Source organism: Falco cherrug, chromosome 13 (genome assembly GCF_023634085.1).
Source record: "Falco cherrug isolate bFalChe1 chromosome 13, bFalChe1.pri, whole genome shotgun sequence".
Classification (NCBI taxonomy): Eukaryota; Metazoa; Chordata; class Aves; order Falconiformes; family Falconidae; genus Falco; species Falco cherrug.
The window spans coordinates 19137484-19144357 of NC_073709.1; the positions used below are offsets into that span (position 1 = coordinate 19137484).

Sequence of the window (6874 nt, forward strand, 5' to 3'; positions counted from 1 at the left end):
GGTTCGCACACTTCTCCTCCCGCACTTACGTGGGATAACTTCCATTTTCTAGCTGAGATTTTTGGTTCATAAACAACACAGATTGTTAGTTCCTATTAGCTTCAAACATAAAGCAGGCTTGTGATGTGGAAACTTCAGCCACAAAGAGGAGGAAGATGGGGAAAAAGAAAAAAGAAAGAGCACCATGAAGTACTGTTCTGACTGACCAAAATGTTCCACGCCTTGTAAATGCGTTTTGGTTTATATTTCTCTTGGAATTTCTCTTTCTTGCCCTATGAAAGCTGTGTTAATGTTAATCTTCATGTTTTAGAAGATGTCCATGAAAGTATCCCTCAGAAGAGTTAGTTCTGCCATTCTGGGGAGTCTCCAATGTGTCTCTTCCAGAGTAACAGAGAAGGAAGTGGAATTTTCAGCAGTTTGAGGCTGTACCTAAGCTCTTTAAGAATTGCCCAGTACTCCCCCATTTCAATGAAAGGAAGACTCCTATGGTTTTGTCTGCTATCTGACACTGTCAGTTTGTTTCCTAACTATTTTTTGTCCTACAGAAGTCTGCTGATGAAATGGCAGCTCCTTACTGTTCTTTAAATCACCACCCTCTCTCCTCCTTCCTTCCATGTTCTCCCACAGACCCATCCCAGACTCCCCCTTGGCAGCTTTCCCCATGTCACCGTTCATCCTTTCCTCAAACTGACAGTTCACTTTCACTCAAAATGCTCCATTTAAAAAGACTCTTTAAATACAGTTATCATAAATCCATGGATATAAGCCAATAAAACAGCATATCACAGTGAAGTTTTCTAGTATCTGTTAGATAATTCTTTGTAAGAATCCATCACAACTCTCATTAAATGCTCTCATGTTTTGTCGTCCCAGTGAAAACCTATGCTAAATGTGAAATGACCTGACTTCTACCACGCATAACATGTTATATGTTTTTCAAAATCAATAAATTATTTCATTCCCTTTTGCCTGGAGATATTTATGATCTGCATTCTAGTCAGCTTCCATAACTTCTGCTAGACTCTTTAGGCAGGTTTTATTCCTTTTCTTGCAAGTTGTCTGTCATTGATAGCCTGATCTGCATCAGTCACAAGTTTTGCCCGCACAGGCAGCTTCCTTACTGCAGTAGCTTTTCGAGCACCTAGCAACACTTTCTTAAGAAAAGTCTCACTGGAATTAAGGAAAACATGAATGATGATTTCAAATTATGAATCAGCCAACTGATCTGATGCCAAGGAGGCCAAAGTGTTTAACACCATCTTTGCACCAGCATTTGCCAAAAGTAAGATGTGAGTAGGCTGCTAGCACAGTGCCACCAGTGACAGGGGTTATGTATCCTATTAGATACATGTAGATTAAAGACAGAATCAGTAAAAGTAATATTTAAGTTAAATGCACTCTAAGTTCGTCATAGAATACCTAAAGATTGGCCTAAAGCAAACTCAGAACCTCTAATGGTTGTCTGTGAGAGCTAACTGGGAATGGTTGCTGTACCAGAGAACTGGAAGAGGCAAGCTTAGTGGCTACTTCTAAAAGACATGGGGGGTGCAGTGGGGTGTGCAGTGTAACAAAAAAAAAGAGCAGATGTCAAAAAGATGTCAAAATTTCCAGACAACTTAAATCCCTAGAAAAAACTCTATGGTAAATTACTAAACTTATCTGTTGTGGAACAAACCAAAGAAAGTAACAGCAGTTAGTTTGGATCTATCAACAACAAATCTAGCCCAAACCAAATTAATTTTCATCTGGAACACAACTGCAGACCTTCTATATAGGAAGGAATGACTGTCATATCTCTCAAATTCATTAGTGCTGTAAACAAGCCACAGAAGACATTGAAGCATCCTTTTATTTTTGGCAGCAATCCACTAGTGGCAGAGGAGTTTGTAGGTGTATATTGAATGATAGCATTAGAGAGGAAGGACAGTTTTGATAAACCTGGAGAAGCAGGGGGAAAAGGGAATTCAGAAAGAAAAATGCAAGTTACTAGGATAGCTGACTGCACTGATACAGTGTGGAAAACAAGAAGCCAGGCAAAAATCCTTCAAGAAATAATTTGGAGATTACAGGGTGGATCACAAAGTGAGCATAATTCAGCATTTCCTACTCTGTAACAGCATGATAATCCTTGCACTCAGGCATCCATGTGAGAGTGCATCTTACAAGCCACATGGAAATCTTCTGCCACCCTGCTCAGCTGTAAGGCTGAACCCTATCTCCCCTGAAGTGCAGTGCTCAGAATTAGGTAAAGCCAGAGAAAGACCAGGAGAGATCAGCAAGAGTGGTCAGAAGTCTCCAGTGTGACCAGTAAAGAAATTCTGACCAATAACAAACTTCAAATACATAAAAGCTCTGCAAAAAAGAAGGTAACCATCAGCTGTGGTAAGGAGGACAGAACTGAGACTGAGACTTCTAGAGCACAAGTCTTATGAGGAGCAGATGAGGGAACTGGGGTTACTTAGCCTGGGGAAAATAAGGCTCAGGGGGACCTTATCACTCTACAGCTCCCTGAAAGGAGGTTGTAGACAGGTGAGTCTTGATCTCTTCTCCCAAGCAACAGGACAAGAGGAAACAGCCTCAAGTTACACCAGGGGAAGTTTAGGCTGGATATTAGGAAAAATTCCTCCACTGAAATGGTGGTCAAGCACTGGAACAGGCTGCCCAGTGAAGTGGTTGAGTCACCATCCCTGGAGGTATTTAAAAGTGTAGATGTGGCACTTAGGGACATGGTTTAGTGATGAACTTGGCAGTGCTGGGTTAACAGTTGGACTCGATCTTGAAGGTCTTTTCCAACACAAATGGTTCAATGATTCTACGAGACTTAAATTACACAGACTTAGATTTTTCTGAAAACTAGCTTCGCTGATAGGGCGAGTGAGCTGTGACTGGACAATGTCTTAACATTTCTCAGGAAAGATGTGCAAATAGCTGATGAGGACAGACATACAACTGAAAGATCATCTCTTGAGGTGCCACCTTGGGTGTCCCTCCCTGCAGCTGGCATGGGAAGGCCAGGATTCAGCAGTATGAAATTGGCAGAAGGTGTATAGGGCACTGCTCAGAAAATTATGCAGATGGAAGAGTTAAAACATAATCAAACAAAACTATTCCCCCCACTTGGTTAATCTTATGATGAAAGAGGAATTAGAGGCAATATTTTTAAAGATGCATCACTCTATTCTCTCCTCCCTGGTGGTAGGTACCTGTTTTCTGGGTTTGAAACCTTTTCCTTTACTATTTATAAATTGATATCTTGTTTCAGAGCTTGCAACACATTAACAGTCATGGGTTGGTCTCCCATAGTAACTTGGTATTGTTTTTATTGTGCTGCACAGACCAGATACCAGGTTTTCCAGACCCTTAAACACCAGTGACCTGATGTATGCAGCAGACACAAACTGGTGCCATATCCCATAAAAAGGACATGGAACTTTTGATGTGAGTGCAGAGGAGGGCTACCATGAAGGTGACCAGAGGGCTGGAGCACCTCTCCTCTGAAGACAGGCTGAGAGAGTTGGGGTGGTTCAGCCTGGAGAAGAGAAGGCTCCGGGGACACCTTACTGCAGCCTTCCAGTGCCTAAAGGGGCCTGCAGGAAAGTGGGGAGGGACTTTGTACAAGGGCATGTGGTGACAGGACAAGGGGTGATGGCTTTGAACTGGAAGAGGGCAGATTTACATTAGATATTAGGAATAAACTCTTTACTGTGAGGGTGGTGAGGCACAGGAACGGGTTATGCAGAGAAGCTGTGGATGCCCCATCCCTGGAAGTGTTTAAGGCCAGGTTGGATGGGGCTTGGAACAACCTGGTCTAGTGGAAGGTGTCCCTGCCCATGGCTGGGGGTTGGACCAGATGACCCTTGAGGTCCCTTCCAACCCAAATGATTTTATGATATTGCCTGGTTTGCTTTGTCAGGGGTGCCAGTCAGATGCTTGCCTACTTTATTGCTTACTTTTCCTTAGAATGCAATAATGAAAAACTGGTTTCCAAAGAAAACCCCATATCAATGGACTGCTATATCTGGGCGTAATGACAGTACCACTGAAAAGACCTTGCTTCTTGATGAAAGAATTTCAGCCTTTGAGACTTCAGACCTGGTTTCAGAGTGCCTTTGCCACAAAATTCCTGATTATTAAGTTCCAGCTATGACTAACCCCATTACCAGACACTGCAGTGGGTAGCAGCCAAGATGACACACATCCCTCTCTATTACTACGATGTGCCATGTTCTGGTTTCCAGCCAGGCTTTATATTATTTCTTTTCTTTACAATTCAATGTAATTTTGGGCTTGGTATTATTACTGTCTCTGCAATAAATATTTCTTAATTCTCAAATAGAAATAACTTGAAATCTGGGAGGCAAAAATTCCATAACATTTTTCCGGAAGAAAAGCATTAAATCTTTGATGTAAAGAACTGCAGACCCAGACTCCACCTGGTCCTGGATGCACAAGAAGCAGAGCCAGCGAGGGAGGAAGCCACTACAGCTGGGTTTAGAGAGTCCAAGGGAAGAAAAGGCAACAGTTGTGCTCCATTGAAATGCAGACTGCCTGCCAAATTCTCCAACTGCACTGCACTAGGAAGTACTTTTTAATCAGGGGCGAAAAAAAAAAAAAAAAAAAAAGAGAGAGAGAGAGAGGGAGGGAGCATGGTTATATGACAAGTCGCCCTGTTTCTATCTCTTAATTGGCATTTTCCTAGAAGGACTGATTGTGTCTTAAGATATTACAATTTTTAATGTTCTTTCAGTAGTAAGAAAAATTCTTAGTAGTTTAACACAGCTGTCTCTCAGAAGGTTATCTCTTGTTTACAGTACATTTTGATACTATCTTTTAAGCACTGAAACAGAAACAAACAGGCATCTAAATACCTGTTACCACAGTTTGCAGAAGTGATGAATTATTAACTATTTTCTGTCATCTTTTACATTATGTTAATTTTCTTTATCTTGCACATCTGTCACACACCCCCTCCCATCCAACATGCAGGAAAAAAATATTTAAATAAAGTTATTCATGCTTATATGTGGTCAATATAGCTGACATTAAGATACAACAGGTCAAATCAAAGAAATTGTACCAGTTACTCTGCCTGAGGAATTGGCCCTCATTCTATGCAATGTGTCTTACAGTCCTCATCTTCTTAAACAAGTTCATCAGCCTATCACTTTTTAAAAAAAATATCTTCATTTAGAAATTAAAAAAACAAAACCAGAAAAAAAAAATCATTTAAACTGATGCACGATCACAATAATCCTTTGTTATTTTGAATTGTCTAATTTAGGATTATCTTCAAGTTTGTTTCCTTACAGCTAACACCCAGTTAGTATGGGAACAAGGGATTGCAGGCATTAACCACTTCTCAAATGAAAATCATAGGTCAGAAATTCTCATTGACCACAGCAGAAATTAGATCAAACCCAAGTACTACACTGCAGGAACACAAATTCCACAGGCAGGAAGCACTGCCAGCCTGTATGCTCCTTCAGCAGATAAGCTTTTTACACAAGATTATTATCATGACAAATTCTGACAGAGATTTGGATTAATTCTATCATAATGCTTTATTCCCAACTTTACCATCAATACTATGAATACAGAGACTCCATCTGAAAGCCATGGTTTTCAATAGCAATACAGACTAAACTTCTGTGCATGTAAAGCATTAACATGAAGGCAGAAATAGGGTTAGTTGCCCCCTGGATGTGGTTACAGTATAAGAAAGCATTTTCTTCTTTATTTATTCACATAGGTCTCATTGACCAGTTCCTGGCAGAGGAAGACTGAATGCATGCAGATACTCAGTTGCTGTAGATCAGGTGCCTCCTTTAAAGTCAGCAACATCATGATAAACCGACTTGATCAATTTACACCAGCTCAGGAAAAATTCTGTATGGATACTCGTAGCTCAGTAAGACTGCAGTACAAACATACATCCTCTTCCCTCACAACTTCCCTCACAAAAAATGTTGATATTCATAACCATGTTGGCCAAAGGAATGTCCTTTAAGGGCACTTGCCCACAGCAGATCAAAAAGATCCAAGAAATCTTTTTTAAATGCTAGCTAATGCATTTATAACATTCAGTTATTCATCAACAGTTAAAAAGATGGATTATCAGGCAGCAAAGAGAGAAGCCTTGTGGGAGGCTGTCAGAAGAATAGGTTTGATAGTCCTAACATAGAACTACTGATGTGCTTATGGCCAGATAAGAGTATATGGCTGCTGTTAATCATTTGCTGTATGTCACCACATGGGGGGCTTTCTTTCATGTAGGGGTGTCTCTCATTGGTAAGAAGCCTTTTTTCCTCTTTGGAAGTGCATATCACTGCACACAGGGAAAAAAAAAAAAAAAAAAGAACTACGAATACACATGTACAAAAATGCAAGGAATAAAGAAGGTCAGAGCTCTACTCATCCAATCACCACCCACATTTCTCAGCAAAATAGGTCCTTCCATAGGGCCTTTTACACTGGTAGCAAGGCAAAACAGCATACTTTCTTCATAGTACTTTTAAGACTGAAGAGCTGCCATCAGGTTGTGTGTTTTACGGGAGGCCCCAAACTTTAATCCAGGATGCTGGCTTTGCTGCTCCCTGAGAAGCACCTGTGTACTCCATCAGCAGAGCCCCACTGGCACGAGTCGCCCTTGGGCTGCCAAGGCTGTGGTGGGGCAGCCGCAGTGGAGGATCGTCCCTGACCAACATACCAGCAGGAGCTGAGCCCTTCACATTCCTGTGATGCAGCCTGTATTTACTTTTGGCCAGATCATTAGCCAAAGACATGAGGAGATAATGCCTTCTTTATCCCTTTATGAGCAGAGCAAGTAAGAAGAAATATTAGGGGCACCTGGGGTAAAAATTACATTGGGTAGACA

General features: G+C 41.2%; 1 protein-coding gene across 4 annotated transcripts in view; it reads right to left on the bottom strand.

Moving 5' to 3' along the window:
* EPAS1 (endothelial PAS domain protein 1) overlaps positions 1-6874 on the bottom strand; it is a 116085-nt gene that overhangs the window by 88499 nt on the left and 20712 nt on the right. The gene's annotated exons all lie outside the window — the stretch shown is intronic.